We start from the raw sequence: 20,874 nt of genomic DNA on the forward strand, positions 1-20,874 counted from the left end.
TATTGGGTTTCACTAAAAAGTCCATTGGAAGACTTGACTATTGTTGTTAAAAGACATAGGCATTCATATTAAAGAGCCACAAACCACACTAGTAAAATAAAAACATGATAACATGGGATTCAAACCAATGACAGTCTTAAATTGATAGTGGAAACCCAACACCTTACTAACTGGGCTAACCAGACTGTGCATACCAGACGCACAATTTATCAGAGATTTAAGTGAATAAGCTACAGTGTCCAAGGTACTAAACATAATATATTCTATGGGGTGTCATAAGCAAGTCATTAGAATACTTTCCTACTAAATTTATAAGACATAAGCATTCAATATTTTAGTAAACAAAGAGAAAATAAAGCTATCTATTGGGTTTCACTAAAAAGTCCATTGGAAGACTTGACTATTGTTGTTAAAAGACATATGCATTCATATTATAGAGCCACAAACCCACATTAGTAAAATAAAAACATGATAACATGGGATTTGAACAAATGACAGTCTTAATTTGATAGTGCAAACCCAACACCTTACTGACTGTGCTAACCAGACTGGGCATACTATACACACAATTTATCAGAGATTTAAGTAAATAAGCTACAGTGTCCAAGGTACTAAACATAATATATTCTATGGGATGTCATAAGCAAGTCATTAGAATACTTTCCTACTAAATTTATAAGACATAAGCATTCAATATTTGAGTAAACAAAGAGAAAATAAAGCTATCTATTGGGTTTCACTAAAAAGTTCATTGGAAGACGTGACTATTGTTGTTAAAAGACATAGGCATTCATATTATAGAGCCACAAACCACACTAGTAAAATAAAAACATGATAAAATTGGATTCGAACCAATGACAGTCTTAATTTGATAGTGCAAACCCACACCTTACTGACTGTGCTAACCAGAGTGGGCATACTGTACACACAATTTATCAGAGATTTAAGTAAATAAGCTACAGTGTCCAAGGTACTAAACATAATATATTCTATGGGATGTCATAAGCAAGTCATTAGAATACTTTCCTACTAAATTTATAAGACATAAGCATTCAATATTTGAGTAAACAAAGAGAAAATAAAGCTATCTATTGGGTTTCACTAAAAAGTCCATTGGAAGACTTGACTATTGTTGTTAAAAGACATAGGCATTCATATTATAGAGCCACAAACCACACTAGTAAAATAAAAACATGATAACATGGGATTCGAACCAATGACTGTCTTAATTTGATAGTGCAAACCCAACACCTTACTAACTGTGCTAACCAGACTGTGCATACCAGACCCCCCAATTTATCAGAGATTTAAGTGAATAAGCTAAAGTGTCCAATGTACTAAACATAATATATTCTATGGGGTGTCATAAGCAAGTCATTAGAAAACTTTCCTACTAAATTTATAAAGACATAAGCATTCAATATTTGAGTAAACAAATAGAAAATAAAGCAATCTATTGGGTTTCACTAAAAAGTCCATTGGAAGACTTGACTATTGTTGTTAAAAGACATAGGCATTCATATTAAAGAGCCACAAACCACACTAGTAAAATAAAAACATGATAACATGGGATTCAAACCAATGACAGTCTTAATTTGATAGTGGAAACCCAACACCTTACTAACTGGGCTAACCAGACTGTGCATACCAGACGCACAATTTATCAGAGATTTAAGTGAATAAGCTACAGTGTCCAAGGTACTAAACATAATATATTCTATGGGGTGTCATAAGCAAGTCATTAGAATACTTTCCTACTAAATTTATAAGACATAAGCATTCAATATTTTAGTGAACAAAGAGAAAATAAAGCTATCTATTGGGTTTCACTAAAAGGTCCATTGGAAGACTTGACTATTGTTGTTAAAAGACATAGGCATTCATATTAAAGAGCCACAAACCACACTAGTAAAATAAAAACATAATAACATGGGATTCGAACCAATGACTGTCTTAATTTGATAGTGCAAACCCAACACTTTACTAACTGTGCTAACCAGACTGTGCATACCAGACACCCAATTTATCAGAGATTTAAGTGAATAAGCTAAAGTGTCCAATGTACTAAACATAATATATTCTATGGGGTGTCATAAGCAAGTCATTAGAAAACTTTCCTACTAAATTTATAAAGACATAAGCATTCAATATTTGAGTAAAAAAAGAGAAAATAAAGCTATCTATTGGGTTTCACTAAAAAGTCCATTGGAAGACTTGACTATTGTTGTTAAAAGACATAGGCATTCATATTATAGAGCCACAAACCCACATTAGTAAAATAAAAACATGATAACATGGGATTCGAACAAATGACAGTCTTAATTTGATAGTGCAAACCCAACACCTTACTAACTGTGCTAACCAGACTGTGCATACCAGACACACAATTTATCAGAGATTTAAGTGAATAAGCTACAGTGTCCAAGGTACTAAACATAATATATTCTATGGGATGTCATAAGCAAGTCATTAGAATACTTTCCTACTAAATTTATAAGACATAAGCATTCAATATTTTAGTAAACAAAGAGAAAATAAAGCTATCTATTGGGTTTCACTAAAAAGTCCATTGGAAGACTTGACTATTGTTGTTAAAAGACATATGCATTCATATTATAGAGCCACAAACCAAACTAGTAAAATAAAAACATGATAACATAGGATTCGAACCAATGACAGTCTTAAATTGATAGTGCAAACCCAACACCTTACTAACTGTGCATACCATACACACAATTTATCAGAGATTTAAGTAAATAAGCTACAGTGTCCAAGGTACTAAACATAATATATTCTATGGGATGTCATAAGCAAGTCATTAGAATACTTTCCTACTAAATTTATAAGACATAAGCATTCAATATTTGAGTAAACAAAGAGAAAATAAAGCTATCTATTGGGTTTCACTAAAAAGTCCATTGGAAGACTTGACTATTGTTGTTAAAAGACATAGGCATTCATATTATAGAGCCAAAAACCACACTAGTAAAATAAAAACATGATAACATGGGATTCGAACCAATGACAGTCTTAATTTGATAGTACAAACCCAACACCTTACTAACTGTGCTAACCAGACTGTGCATACCAGAGACACAATTTATCAGAGATTTAAGTGAATAAGCTACAGTGTCCAAGGTACTAAACATAATATATTCTATGGGGTGTCATAAGCAAGTCATTAGAATACTTACCTACTAAATTTATAAGACATAAGCATTCAATATTTGAGTAAACAAAGAGAAAATAAAGCTATCTATTGGGTTTCACTAAAAAGTCCATTGGAAGACTTGACTATTGTTGTTAAAAGACATAGGTGTTCATATTATAGAGCCACAAACCCACATTAGTAAAATAAAAACATGATAACATGGGATTCGAACCAATGACAGTCTTAATTTGATAGTGCAAACCCAACACTTTACTAACTGTGCTAACCAGACTGTGCATACTACACACACAATGTATCAGAGATTTAAGTGAATAAGCTACAGTGTCCAAGGTACTAAACATAATATATTCTATGGCGTGTCATAAGCAAGTCATTAGAATACTTTCCTACTAAATTTATAAGACATAAGCATTCAATATTTGAGTAAACAAAGAGAAAATAAAGCTATCTATTGGGTTTCAATAAAAAGTCCATTGTAAGACTTGACTATTGTTGTTAAAAGACATAGGCATTCATATTATAGAGCCACAATCCACACTAGTAAAATAAAAACATGATAACATGGGATTTGAACCAATGATATTCTTAATTTGATAGTGCAAACCCAACACCTTACTAACTGTTCTAACCAGACTGTGCATATCAAACACACAATTTATCAGAGATTTAAGTAAATAAGCTACAGTGTCCAAGGTACTAAACATAATATATTCTATGGGATGTCATAAGCAAGTCATTAGAATACTTTCCTACTAAATTTATAAGACATAAGCATTCAATATTTTAGTAAACAAAGAGAAAATAAAGCTATCTATTGGGTTTCACTAAAAAGTCCATTGGAAGACTTGACTATTGTTGTTAAAAGACATAGGCATTCATATTATAGAGCCACAAACCACACCAGTAAAATAAAAACATGATAAAATGGGATTCGAACCAATGACAGTCTTAATTTGATTGTGCAAACCCAACACCTTTCTAACTGTGCTAACCAGACTGGGCATACTTTATACACAATTTATCAGATATTTAAGTAAATAAGCTACAGTGTCCAAGGTACTAAACATAATATATTCTATGGGATGTCATAAGCAAGTCATTAGAATACTTTCCTACTAAATTTATAAGACATAAGCATTCAATATTTGAGTAAACAAAGAGAAAATAAAGCTATCTATTGGGTTTCACTGAAACGTCCATTGGAAGACTTGACTATTGTTGTTAAAAGACATAGGCATTCATATTATAGAGCCACAAACCACACTAGTAAAATAAAAACATGATAACATGGTATTCGAACCAATGACTGTCTTAATTTAATAGTGCAAACCCAACACCTTACTAACTGTGCTAACCAGACTGTGCATACCATAGGCACAATTTATCAGAGATTTAAGTGAATAAGCTACAGTGTCCAAGGTACTAAACATAATATATTCTATGGGGTGTCATAAGCAAGTCATTAGAATACTTACCTACTAAATTTATAAGACATAAGCATTCAATATTTGAGTAAACAAAGAGAAAATAAAGCTATCTATTGGGTTTCACTAAAAAGTCCATTGGAAGACTTGACTATTGTTGTTAAAAGACATAGGCATTCATATTAAAGAGCCACAAACCACACTAGTAAAATAAAAACATGATAACATGGGATTCGAACCAATGACTGTCTTAATTTGATAGTGCAAACCCAACACTTTACTAACTGTGCTAACCAGACTGTGCATACCAGACACCCAATTTATCAGAGATTTAAGTGAATAAGCTAAAGTGTCCAATGTACTAAACATAATATATTCTATGGGGTGTCATAAGCAAGTCATTAGAAAACTTTCCTACTAAATTTATAAAGACATAAGCATTCAATATTTGAGTAAAAAAAGAGAAAATAAAGCTATCTATTGGGTTTCACTAAAAAGTCCATTGGAAGACTTGACTATTGTTGTTAAAAGACATAGGCATTCATATTATAGAGCCACAAACCCACATTAGTAAAATAAAAACATGATAACATGGGATTCAAACAAATGACAGTCTTAATTTGATAGTGCAAACCCAACACCTTACTAACCGTGCTAACCAGACTGTGCATACCAGACACACAATTTATCAGAGATTTAAGTGAATAAGCTACAGTGTCCAAGGTACTAAACATAATATATTCTATGGGATGTCATAAGCAAGTCATTAGAATACTTTCCTACTAAATTTATAAGACATAAGCATTCAATATTTTAGTAAACAAAGAGAAAATAAAGCTATCTATTGGGTTTCACTAAAAAGTCCATTGGAAGACTTGACTATTGTTGTTAAAAGACATATGCATTCATATTATAGAGCCACAAACCAAACTAGTAAAATAAAAACATGATAACATAGGATTCGAACCAATGACAGTCTTAAATTGATAGTGCAAACCCAACACCTTACTAACTGTGCATACCATACACACAATTTATCAGAGATTTAAGTAAATAAGCTACAGTGTCCAAGGTACTAAACATAATATATTCTATGGGATGTCATAAGCAAGTCATTAGAATACTTTCCTACTAAATTTATAAGACATAAGCATTCAATATTTGAGTAAACAAAGAGAAAATAAAGCTATGTATTGGGTTTCACTAAAAAGTCCATTGGAAGACTTGACTATTGTTGTTAAAAGACATAGGCATTCATATTATAGAGCCAAAAACCACACTAGTAAAATAAAAACATGATAACATGGGATTCGAACCAATGACAGTCTTAATTTGATAGTACAAACCCAACACCTTACTAACTGTGCTAACCATACCGTGCAGAACAGATACACAATTTATCAGAGATTTAAGTGAATAAGCTACAGTGTCCAAGGTACTAAACATAATATATTCTATGGGGTGTCATAAGCAAGCCATTAGAATACTTTCCTACTAAATTTATAAAACATAAGCATTCAATATTTTAGTAAACAAAGAGAAAATAAAGCTATCTATTGGGTTTCACTAAAAAGTCCATTGGAAGACTTGACTATTGTTGTTAAAAGACATAGGCATTCATATTATAGAGCCACAAACCACACTAGTAAAATAAAAACATGAGATTCGAACCAATGACAGTCTTAATTTGATAGTGCAAACCCAACACCTTACTAACTGTGCTAACCAAACCGTGCATAACAGATAAACAATTTATCAGAGATTTAAGTGAATAAGCTACAGTGTCCAAGGTACTAAACATAATATATTCTATGGGGTGTCATAAGCAAGTCATTAGAATACTTTGCTACTAAATTTATAAGACATAAGCATTCAATATTTTAGTAAACAAAGAGAAAATAAAGCTATCTATTGGGTTTCACTAAAAAGTCCATTGGAAGACTTGACTATTGTTGTTAAAAGACATAGGCATTCATATTATAGAGCCACAAACCACACTAGTAAAATAAAAACATGATAACATGGGATTTGAACCAATGATATTCTTAATTTGATAGTGCAAACCCAACACCTTACTAACTGTTCTAACCAGACTGTGCATATCAAACACACAATTTATCAGAGATTTAAGTAAATAAGCTACAGTGTCCAAGGTACTAAACATAATATATTCTATGGGATGTCATAAGCAAGTCATTAGAATACTTTCCTACTAAATTTATAAGACATAAGCATTCAATATTTTAGTAAACAAAGAGAAAATAAAGCTATCTATTGGGTTTCACTAAAAAGTCCATTGGAAGACTTGACTATTGTTGTTAAAAGACATAGGCATTCATATTATAGAGCCACAAACCACACCAGTAAAATAAAAACATGATAAAATGGGATTCGAACCAATGACAGTCTTAATTTGATTGTGCAAACCCAACACCTTTCTAACTGTGCTAACCAGACTGGGCATACTTTACACACAATTTATCAGATATTTAAGTAAATAAGCTACAGTGTCCAAGGTACTAAACATAATATATTCTATGGGATGTCATAAGCAAGTCATTAGAATACTTTCCTACTAAATTTATAAGACAGAAGCATTCAATATTTGAGTAAACAAAGAGAAAATAAAGCTATCTATTGGGTTTCACTGAAACGTCCATTGGAAGACTTGACTATTGTTGTTAAAAGACATAGGCATTCATATTATAGAGCCACAAACCACACTAGTAAAATAAAAACATGATAACATGGTATTCGAACCAATGACTGTCTTAATTTAATAGTGCAAACCCAACACCTTACTAACTGTGCTAACCAGACTGTGCATACCATAGGCACAATTTATCAGAGATTTAAGTGAATAAGCTACAGTGTCCAAGGTACTAAACATAATATATTCTATGGGGTGTCATAAGCAAGTCATTAGAATACTTACCTACTAAATTTATAAGACATAAGCATTCAATATTTGAGTAAACAAAGAGAAAATAAAGCTATCTATTGGGTTTCACTAAAAAGTCCATTGGAAGACTTGACTATTGTTGTTAAAAGACATAGGCATTCATATTAAAGAGCCACAAACCACACTAGTAAAATAAAAACATGATAACATGGGATTCGAACCAATGACTGTCTTAATTTGATAGTGCAAACCCAACACTTTACTAACTGTGCTAACCAGACTGTGCATACCAGACACCCAATTTATCAGAGATTTAAGTGAATAAGCTAAAGTGTCCAATGTACTAAACATAATATATTCTATGGGGTGTCATAAGCAAGTCATTAGAAAACTTTCCTACTAAATTTATAAAGACATAAGCATTCAATATTTGAGTAAAAAAAGAGAAAATAAAGCTATCTATTGGGTTTCACTAAAAAGTCCATTGGAAGACTTGACTATTGTTGTTAAAAGACATAGGCATTCATATTATAGAGCCACAAACCCACATTAGTAAAATAAAAACATGATAACATGGGATTCAAACAAATGACAGTCTTAATTTGATAGTGCAAACCCAACACCTTACTAACCGTGCTAACCAGACTGTGCATACCAGACACACAATTTATCAGAGATTTAAGTGAATAAGCTACAGTGTCCAAGGTACTAAACATAATATATTCTATGGGATGTCATAAGCAAGTCATTAGAATACTTTCCTACTAAATTTATAAGACATAAGCATTCAATATTTTAGTAAACAAAGAGAAAATAAAGCTATCTATTGGGTTTCACTAAAAAGTCCATTGGAAGACTTGACTATTGTTGTTAAAAGACATATGCATTCATATTATAGAGCCACAAACCAAACTAGTAAAATAAAAACATGATAACATAGGATTCGAACCAATGACAGTCTTAAATTGATAGTGCAAACCCAACACCTTACTAACTGTGCATACCATACACACAATTTATCAGAGATTTAAGTAAATAAGCTACAGTGTCCAAGGTACTAAACATAATATATTCTATGGGATGTCATAAGCAAGTCATTAGAATACTTTCCTACTAAATTTATAAGACATAAGCATTCAATATTTGAGTAAACAAAGAGAAAATAAAGCTATGTATTGGGTTTCACTAAAAAGTCCATTGGAAGACTTGACTATTGTTGTTAAAAGACATAGGCATTCATATTATAGAGCCAAAAACCACACTAGTAAAATAAAAACATGATAACATGGGATTCGAACCAATGACAGTCTTAATTTGATAGTACAAACCCAACACCTTACTAACTGTGCTAACCATACCGTGCAGAACAGATACACAATTTATCAGAGATTTAAGTGAATAAGCTACAGTGTCCAAGGTACTAAACATAATATATTCTATGGGGTGTCATAAGCAAGCCATTAGAATACTTTCCTACTAAATTTATAAAACATAAGCATTCAATATTTTAGTAAACAAAGAGAAAATAAAGCTATCTATTGGGTTTCACTAAAAAGTCCATTGGAAGACTTGACTATTGTTGTTAAAAGACATAAGCATTCATATTATAGAGCCACAAACCACACTAGTAAAATAAAAACATGAGATTCGAACCAATGACAGTCTTAATTTGATAGTGCAAACCCAACACCTTACTAACTGTGCTAACCATACCGTGCATAACAGATAAACAATTTATCAGAGATTTAAGTGAATAAGCTACAGTGTCCAAGGTACTAAACATAATATATTCTATGGGGTGTCATAAGCAAGTCATTAGAATACTTTGCTACTAAATTTATAAGACATAAGCATTCAATATTTTAGTAAACAAAGAGAAAATAAAGCTATCTATTGGGTTTCACTAAAAAGTCCATTGGAAGACTTGACTATTGTTGTTAAAAGACATAGGCATTCATATTATAGAGCCACAAACCACACTAGTAAAATAAAAACATGATAACATAGGATTCGAACCAATGACAGTCTTAATTTGATAGTGCAAACCCAACACCTTACTAACTGTGCTAACCAGAGTGTGCATACCAGACACACAATTTATCAGAGATTTAAGTGAATAAGCTACAGTGTCCAAGGTACTAAACATAATATATTCTATGGGGTGTCATAAGCAAATCATTAGAATACTTTCCTACTACAATTATAAGACATAAGCATTCAATATTTGAGTAAACAAAGAGAAAATAAAGCTATCTATTGGGTTTCACTAAAAAGTCCATTGGACAACTTGACTATTGTTGTTAAAAGACATAGGCATTCATATTATAGAGCCACAAACCACACTAGTAAAATAAAAACATGATAACATGGGATTCAAACCAATGACAGTCTTAATTTGATAGTGCAAACCCAACACCTTACTAACTGTGCTAACCAGACTGTGCATACCAGAAACTCAATGTATCAGAGATTTAAGTGAATAAGCTACAGTGTCCAAGATACTAAACATAATATATTCTATGGGTTGTCATAAGCAAGTAATTAGAATACTTTCCTACTAAATTTATAAGACATAAGCATTCAATATTTGAGTAAACAAAGAGAAAATAAAGCTATCTATTGGGTTTCACTAAAAAAGTCCATTGGAAGACTTGACTATTGTTGTTAAAAGACATAGGCATTCATATTATAGAGCCACAAACCACACTAGTTAAATAAAAACATGATAACATGGTATTCGAACCAATGACAGTCTTAATTTGATAGTGCAAACCCAACACCTTACTAACTGTGCTAACCAGACTGTGCATACCAAACACACAATTTATCAGAGATTTAAGTGAATAAGCTACAGTGTCCAAGGTACAAAACATAATATATTCTATGGGGTGTCATAAGCAAGTCATTAGAATACTTTCCTACTAAATTTAAAAGACATAAGCATTCAATATTTTAGTAACAAAGAGAAAATAAAGCTATCTATTGGGTTTCACTAAAAAGTCCATTGGAAGACTTGACTATTGTTGTTAAAAGACATAGGCATTCATATTATAGAGCCACAAACCACACTATTATAATAAAAACATGATAACATGGGATTCGAACCAATGACAGTCTTAATTTGACAGTGCAAACCCAACACCTTACTAACTGTGCTAACCAGACTGTGCATAACATAAGCACAATTTATCAGAGATTTAAGTGAATAAGCTACAGTGTCCAAGGTACTAAACATAATATATTCTATGGGGTGTCATAAGCAAGTCATTAGAATACTTTCCTACTAAATTTATAAGACATAAGCATTCAATATTTGAGTAAACAAAGAGAAAATAAAGCTATCTATTGGGTTTCACTAAAAAGTCAATTAGAAGACTTGACAATTGTTGTTAAAAGACATAGGCATTCATATTATAGAGCCACAAACCACACTAGTAAAATAAAAACATAACATGGGATTCGAACCAATGACAGTCTTAATTTGATAGTGCAAACCCAACACCTTACTAACTGTGCTAACCAGACTCTGCATACTGGAAACACAATTTATCAGAGCTTTAAGTGAATAAGCTACAGTGTCCAAGATACTAAACATAATATATTCTATGGGGTGTCATAAGCAAGTAATTAGAATACTTTCCTACTAAATTTACAAGACATAAGCATTCAATATTTTAGTAACAAAGAGAAAATAAAGCTATCTATTGGGTTTCACTAAAAAGTCCATTGGAAGACTTGACTATTGTTGTTAAAAGACATAGGCATCCATATTATAGAGCCACAAACCACACTAGTATAATAAAAGCATGATAACATGGGATTTGAACCAATGGCAGTCTTAATTTGATAGTGCAAACCCAACACCTTACTAACTGTGCTATCCATAACGTACATAACATATACACAATTTATCAGAGATTTAAGTGAATAAGCTACAGTGTCCAAGGTACTAAACATAATATATTCTATGGGGTGTCATAAGCAAGTCATTAGAATACTTTCCTACTAAATTTACAAGACATAAGCATTCAATATTTTAGTAACAAAGAGAAAATAAAGCTATCTATTGGGTTTCACTAAAAAGTCCATTGGAAGACTTGACTATTGTTGTTAAAAGACATAGGCATCCATATTATAGAGCCACAAACCACACTAGTATAATAAAAGCATGATAACATGGGATTTGAACCAATGACAGTCTTAATTTGATAGTGCAAACCCAACACCTTACTAACTGTGCTAACCAGACTGTGCATACCATAAACACAATTTATCAGAGATTTAAGTGAATAAGCTACAGTGTCCAAGGTACTAAACATAATATATTCTATGGGGTGTCATAAGCAAGTCATTAGAATACTTTCCTACTAAATTTATAAGACATAAGCATTCAATATTTTAGTAAACAAAGAGAAAATAAAGCTATCTATAGGGATTCACTAAAAAAGTCCATTGGAAGACTTGACTATTGTTGTTAAAAGACATAGGCATTCATATTATAGAGCCACAAACCACACTAGTAAAATAAAAACATGATAACATGGGATTCGAACCAATGACAGTCTTAATTTAATAGTGCAAACCCAACACCTTACTAACTGTGCTAACCAGACTGTGCATATCAGACACAGAATTTATCAGAGATTTAAGTGAATAAGCTACAGTGTCCAAGGTACAAAACATAATATATTCTATGGGGTGTCATAAGCAAGTCATTAGAATACTTTCCTACTAAATTTACAAGACATAAGCATTCAATATTTTAGTAAACAAAGAGAAAATAAAGCTTTCTATTGGGTTTCACTAAAAAAGTCCATTGGAAGACTCGAATATTGTTGTTAAAAGACATAGGCATTCATATTATAGAACCACAAACCACATTAGTAAAATAAAAACATGATAACATGGGATTCGAACCAATGACAGTCTTAATTTGATAGTGCAAACCCAACACCTTACTAACTGTGCTAACCAGACTGTGCATACCAGACACACAATTTATCAGAGATTTAAGTGAATAAGCTAAAGTGTCCAAGGTACTAAACATAATATATTCTATGGGGTGTCATAAGCAAGTCATTAGAATACTTTCCTACTAAATTTATAAGACATAAGCATTCAATATTTGAGTAAACAAAGAGAAAATAAAGCTATCTATTGTGTTTCACTAAAAAGTTCACTGGAAGACTTGACTATTGTTGTTAAAAGACATAGGCATTCATATTATAGAGCCACAAACCACACTTGTATAATAAAAATATGATAACATGGGATTCGAACCAATGACAGTCTTAATTTGATAGTGCAAACCCAACACCTTACTAACTGTGCTAACCAGACTGTGCATACCAGAAACACAATTTATCAGAGATTTAAGTGAATAAGCTACAGTGTCCAAGGTACTAAACATAATATATTCTATGGGGTGTCATAAGCAAGTCATTAGAATACTTTCCTACTAAATTTATAAGACATAAGCATTCAATATTTGAGTAAACAAAAAGAAAATAAAGCTATCTATTGGGTTTCACTAAAAAGTCAATTGGAAGACTTGACTATTGTTGTTAAAAGACATAGGCATTCATATTATAGAGCCACAAACCACACTAGTAAAATAAAAACATGATAACATGGGATTCAAACCAATGACAGTCTTAGTTTGATAGTGCAAACCCAACACCTTACTAACTGTGCTAACCAGAGTGTGCATACCAGACACACAATTTATCAGAGATTTAAGTGAATAAGCTACAGTGTCCAAGGTACTAAACATAATATATTCTATGGGGTGTCATAAGCAAGTCATTCGAATACTTTCCTACTAAATTTATAAGACATAAGCATTCAATATTTGAGTAAACAAAGAGAAAATAAAGCTATCTATTGGGTTTCACTAAAAAGTCAATTAGAAGACTTGACAATTGTTGTTAAAAGACATAGGCATTCATATTATAGAGCCACAAACCACACTAGTAAAATAAAAACATAACATGGGATTTGAACCAATGACAGTCTTAATTTGATAGTGCAAACCCAACACCTTACTAACTGTGCTAACCAGACTGTGCATACTGGAAACACAATTTATCAGAGATTTAAGTGAATAAGCTACAGTGTCCAAGATACTAAACATAATATATTCTATGGGGTGTCATAAGCAAGTAATTAGAATACTTTCCTACTACAATTATAAAATATAAGCATTCAATATTTGAGTAAACAAAAAGAAAATAAAGCTATCTATTGGGTTTCACTAAAAAGTCCATTGGAAGACTTGACTATTGTTGTTAAAAGACATAGGCATTCATATTATAGAGCCACAAACCACACTAGTAAAATAAAAACATGATAACATAGGATTCAAAACAATGACAGTCTTAATTTGATAGTGCAAACCCAACACCTTAATAACTGTGCTAACCAGAGTGCGCATACCAGACACACAATTTATCAGAGATTTAAGTGAATAAGCTACAGTGTCCAAGGTACTAAACATAATATATTCTATGGGGTGTCATAAGCAAATCATTAGAATACTTTCCTACTACAATTATAAGACATAAGCATTCAATATTTGAGTAAACAAAGAGAAAATAAAGCTATCTTTTGGGTTTCACTAAAAAGTCCATTGGAAGACTTGACTATTGTTGTTAAAAGACATAGGCATTCATATTATAGAGCCACAAACAACACTAGTAAAATAAAAACATGATAACATGGGATTCGAACCAATTACAGTCTTAATTTGATAGTGCAAACCCAACACATTACTAACTGTGCTAACCAGACTGTGCATACTGGAAACACAATTTATCAGAGATTTAAGTAAATAAGCTACAGTGTCCAAGATACTAAACACAATATATTCTATGGGGTGTCATAAGCAAGTAATTAGAATACTTTCCTACTACAATTATAAAATATAAGCATTCAATATTTGAGTAAACAAAGAGAAAATAAAGCTATCTATTGGGTTTCACTAAAAAGTCCATTGGAAGACTTGACTATTGTTGTTAAAAGACATAGGCATTCATATTATAGAGCTACAAACCACACTAGTAAAATAAAAACATGAGAACATGGGATTCAAACCAATGACAGTCTTAATTTGATAGTGCAAACCCAACACCTTACTAACTGTGCTATCCATAACGTGCATAACATATACACAATTTATCAGAGATTTAAGTGAATAAGCTACAGTGTCCAAGGTACTAAACATAATATATTCTATGGGGTGTCATAAGCAAGTCATTAGAATACTTTCCTACTAAATTTACAAGACATAAGCATTCAATATTTTAGTAACAAAGAGAAAATAAAGCTATCTATTGGGTTTCACTAAAAAGTCCATTGGAAGACTTGACTATTGTTGTTAAAAGACATAGGCATCCATATTATAGAGCCACAAACCACACTAGTATAATAAAAGCATGATAACATGGGATTTGAACCAATGACAGTCTTAATTTGATAGTGCAAACCCAACACCTTACTAACTGTGCTAACCAGACTGTGCATACCATAAACACAATTTATCAGAGATTTAAGTGAATAAGCTACAGTGTCCAAGGTACTAAACATAATATATTCTATGGGGTGTCATAAGCAAGTCATTAGAATACTTTCCTACTAAATTTATAAGACATAAGCATTCAATATTTTAGTAAACAAAGAGAAAATAAAGCTATCTATAGGGATTCACTAAAAAAGTCCATTGGAAGACTTGACTATTGTTGTTAAAAGACATAGGCATTCATATTATAGAGCCACAAACCACACTAGTAAAATAAAAACATGATAACATGGGATTCGAACCAATGACAGTCTTAATTTAATAGTGCAAACCCAACACCTTACTAACTGTGCTAACCAGACTGTGCATATCAGACACAGAATTTATCAGAGATTTAAGTGAATAAGCTACAGTGTCCAAGGTACAAAACATAATATATTCTATGGGGTGTCATAAGCAAGTCATTAGAATACTTTCCTACTAAATTTACAAGACATAAGCATTCAATATTTTAGTAAACAAAGAGAAAATAAAGCTTTCTATTGGGTTTCACTAAAAAAGTCCATTGGAAGACTTGAATATTGTTGTTAAAAGACATAGGCATTCATATTATAGAACCACAAACCACATTAGTAAAATAAAAACATGATAACATGGGATTCGAACCAATGACAGTCTTAATTTGATAGTGCAAACCCAACACCTTACTAACTGTGCTAACCAGACTGTGCATACCAGACACACAATTTATCAGAGATTTAAGTGAATAAGCTAAAGTGTCCAAGGTACTAAACATAATATATTCTATGGGGTGTCATAAGCAAGTCATTAGAATACTTTCCTACTAAATTTATAAGACATAAGCATTCAATATTTGAGTAAACAAAGAGAAAATAAAGCTATCTATTGTGTTTCACTAAAAAGTTCACTGGAAGACTTGACTATTGTTGTTAAAAGACATAGGCATTCATATTATAGAGCCACAAACCACACTTGTATAATAAAAACATGATAACATGGGATTCGAACCAATGACAGTCTTAATTTGATAGTGCAAACCCAACACCTTACTAACTGTGCTAACCAGACTGTGCATATCAGACACAGAATTTATCAGAGATTTAAGTGAATAAGCTACAGTGTCCAAGGTACAAAACATAATATATTCTATGGGGTGTCATAAGCAAGTCATTAGAATACTTTCCTACTAAATTTACAAGACATAAGCATTCAATATTTTAGTAAACAAAGAGAAAATAAAGCTTTCTATTGGGTTTCACTAAAAAAGTCCATTGGAAGACTTGAATATTGTTGTTAAAAGACATAGGCATTCATATTATAGAACCACAAACCACATTAGTAAAATAAAAACATGATAACATGGGATTCGAACCAATGACAGTCTTAATTTGATAGTGCAAACCCAACACCTTACTAACTGTGCTAACCAGACTGTGCATACCAGACACACAATTTATCAGAGATTTAAGTGAATAAGCTAAAGTGTCCAAGGTACTAAACATAATATATTCTATGGGGTGTCATAAGCAAGTCATTAGAATACTTTCCTACTAAATTTATAAGACATAAGCATTCAATATTTGAGTAAACAAAGAGAAAATAAAGCTATCTATTGTGTTTCACTAAAAAGTTCATTGGAAGACTTGACTATTGTTGTTAAAAGACATAGGCATTCATATTATAGAGCCACAAACCACACTTGTATAATAAAAACATGATAACATGGGATTCGAACCAATGACAGTCTTAATTTGATAGTGCAAACCCAACACCTTACTAACTGTGCTAACCAGACTGTGCATACCAGAAACACAATTTATCAGAGATTTAAGTGAATAAGCTACAGTGTCCAAGGTACTAAACATAATATATTCTATGGGGTGTCATAAGCAAGTCATTAGAATACTTTCCTACTAAATTTATAAGACATAAGCATTCAATATTTGAGTAAACAAAAAGAAAATAAAGCTATCTATTGGGTTTCACTAAAAAGTCAATTGGAAGACTTGACTATTGTTGTTAAAAGACATAGGCATTCATATTATAGAGCCACAAACCACACTAGTAAAATAAAAACATGATAACATGGGATTCAAACCAATGACAGTCTTAGTTTGATAGTGCAAACCCAACACCTTACTAACTGTGCTAACCAGAGTGTGCATACCAGACACACAATTTATCAGAGATTTAAGTGAATAAGCTACAGTGTCCAAGGTACTAAACATAATATATTCTATGGGGTGTCATAAGCAAGTCATTAGAATACTTTCCTACTAAATTTATAAGACATAAGCATTCAATATTTGAGTAAACAAAGAGAAAATAAAGCTATCTATTTGGTTTCACTAAAAAGTCAATTAGAAGACTTGACAATTGTTGTTAAAAGACATAGGCATTCATATTATAGAGCCACAAACCACACTAGTAAAATAAAAACATAACATGGGATTCGAACCAATGACAGTCTTAATTTGATAGTGCAAACCCAACACCTTACTAACTGTGCTAACCAGACTGTGCATACTGGAAACACAATTTATCAGAGATTTAAGTGAATAAGCTACAGTGTCCAAGATACTAAACATAATATATTCTATGGGGTGTCATAAGCAAGTAATTAGAATACTTTCCTACTACAATTATAAAATATAAGCATTCAATATTTGAGTAAACAAAAAGAAAATAAAGCTATCTATTGGGTTTCACTAAAAAGTCCATTGGAAGACTTGACTATTGTTGTTAAAAGACATAGGCATTCATATTATAGAGCCACAAACCACACTAGTAAAATAAAAACATGATAACATAGGATTCAAAACAATGACAGTTTTAATTTGATAGTGCAAACCCAACACCTTAATAACTGTGCTAACCAGAGTGCGCATACCAGACACACAATTTATCAGAGATTTAAGTGAATAAGCTACAGTGTCCAAGGTACTAAACATAATATATTCTATGGGGTGTCATAAGCAAATCATTAGAATACTTTCCTACTACAATTATAAGACATAAGCATTCAATATTTGAGTAAACAAAGAGAAAATAAAGCTATCTTTTGGGTTTCACTAAAAAGTCCATTGGAAGACTTGACTATTGTTGTTAAAAGACATAGGCATTCATATTATAGAGCCACAAACAACACTAGTAAAATAAAAACATGATAACATGGGATTCGAACCAATTACAGTCTTAATTTGATAGTGCAAACCCAACACATTACTAACTGTGCTAACCAGACTGTGCATACTGGAAACACAATTTATCAGAGATTTAAGTAAATAAGCTACAGTGTCCAAGATACTAAACACAATATATTCTATGGGGTGTCATAAGCAAGTAATTAGAATACTTTCCTACTACAATTATAAAATATAAGCATTCAATATTTGAGTAAACAAAGAGAAAATAAAGCTATCTATTGGGTTTCACTAAAAAGTCCATTTGAAGACTTGACTATTGTTGTTAAAAGACATAGGCATTCTTATTATAGAGCTACAAACCACACTAGTAAAATAAAAACATGAGAACATGGGATTCAAACCAATGACAGTCTTAATTTGATAGTGCAAACCCAACACCTTACTAACTGTGCTATCCATAACGTGCATAACATATACACAATTTATCAGAGATTTAAGTGAATAAGCTACAGTGTCCAAGGTACTAAACATAATATATTCTATGGGGTGTCATAAGCAAGTCATTAGAATACTTTCCTACTAAATTTACAAGACATAAGCATTCAATATTTTAGTAACAAAGAGAAAATAAAGCTATCTATTGGGTTTCACTAAAAAGTCCATTGGAAGACTTGACTATTGTTGTTAAAAGACATAGGCATCCATATTATAGAGCCACAAACCACACTAGTATAATAAAAGCATGATAACATGGGATTTGAACCAATGACAGTCTTAATTTGATAGTGCAAACCCAACACCTTACTAACTGTGCTAACCAGACTGTGCATACCATAAACACAATTTATCAGAGATTTAAGTGAATAAGCTACAGTGTCCAAGGTACTAAACATAATATATTCTATGGGGTGTCATAAGCAAGTCATTAGAATACTTTCCTACTAAATTTATAAGACATAAGCATTCAATATTTTAGTAAACAAAGAGAAAATAAAGCTATCTATAGGGATTCACTAAAAAAGTCCATTGGAAGACTTGACTATTGTTGTTAAAAGACATAGGCATTCATATTATAGAGCCACAAACCACACTAGTAAAATAAAAACATGATAACATGGGATTCGAACCAATGACAGTCTTAATTTAATAGTGCAAACCCAACACCTTACTAACTGTGCTAACCAGACTGTGCATATCAGACACAGAATTTATCAGAGATTTAAGTGAATAAGCTACAGTGTCCAAGGTACAAAACATAATATATTCTATGGGGTGTCATAAGCAAGTCATTAGAATACTTTCCTACTAAATTTACAAGACATAAGCATTCAATATTTTAGTAAACAAAGAGAAAATAAAGCTTTCTATTGGGTTTCACTAAAAAAGTCCATTGGAAGACTTGAATATTGTTGTTAAAAGACATAGGCATTCATATTATAGAACCACAAACCACATTAGTAAAATAAAAACATGATAACATGGGATTCGAACCAATGACAGTCTTAATTTGATAGTGCAAACCCAACACCTTACTAACTGTGCTAACCATAACGTGCATAACATATACACAATTTATCAGAGATTTAAGTGAATAAGCTACAGTGTCCAAGGTACTAAACATAATATATTCTATGGGGTGTCATAAGCAAATCATTAGAATACTTTCCTACTACAATTATAAGACATAAGCATTCAATATTTGAGTAAACAAAGAGAAAATAAAGCTATCTTTTGGGTTTCACTAAAAAGTCCATTGGAAGACTTGACTATTGTTGTTAAAAGACATAGGCATTCATATTATAGAGCCACAAACAACACTAGTAAAATAAAAACATGATAACATGGGATTCGAACCAATTACAGTCTTAATTTGATAGTGCAAACCCAACACATTACTAACTGTGCTAACCAGACTGTGCATACTGGAAACACAATTTATCAGAGATTTAAGTAAATAAGCTACAGTGTCCAAGATACTAAACATAATATATTCTATGGGGTGTCATAAGCAAGTAATTAGAATACTTTCCTACTACAATTATAAAATATAAGCATTCAATATTTGAGTAAACAAAGAGAAAATAAAGCTATCTATTGGGTTTCACTAAAAAGTCCATTGGAAGACTTGACTATTGTTGTTAAAAGACATAGGCATTCATATTATAGAGCCACAAACCACACTAGTAAAATAAAAACATGAGAACATGGGATTCAAACCAATGACAGTCTTAATTTGATAGTGCAAACCCAACACCTTACTAACTGTGCTAACCATAACGTGCATAACATATACACAATTTATCAGAGATTTAAGTGAATAAGCTACAGTGTCCAAGGTACTAAACATAATATATTCTATGGGGTGTCATAAGCAAGTCATTAGAATACTTTCCTACTAAATTTACAAGACATAAGCATTCAATATTTTAGTAACAAAGAGAAAATAAAGCTATCTATTAGGTTTCACTAAAAAGTCCATTGGAAGACTTGACTATTGTTGTTAAAAGACATAGGCATCCATATTATAGAGCCACAAACCACACTAGTATAATAAAAGCATGATAACATGGGATTTGAACCAATGACAGTCTTAATTTGATAGTGCAAACCCAACACCTTACTAACTGTGCTAACCATAACGTGCATAACATATACACAATTTATCAGAGATTTAAGTGAATAAGCTACAGTGT

The sequence above is a fragment of the Pseudophryne corroboree genome, chromosome 5 (assembly GCF_028390025.1).
Source record: "Pseudophryne corroboree isolate aPseCor3 chromosome 5, aPseCor3.hap2, whole genome shotgun sequence".
Taxonomy (NCBI): domain Eukaryota; kingdom Metazoa; phylum Chordata; class Amphibia; order Anura; family Myobatrachidae; genus Pseudophryne; species Pseudophryne corroboree.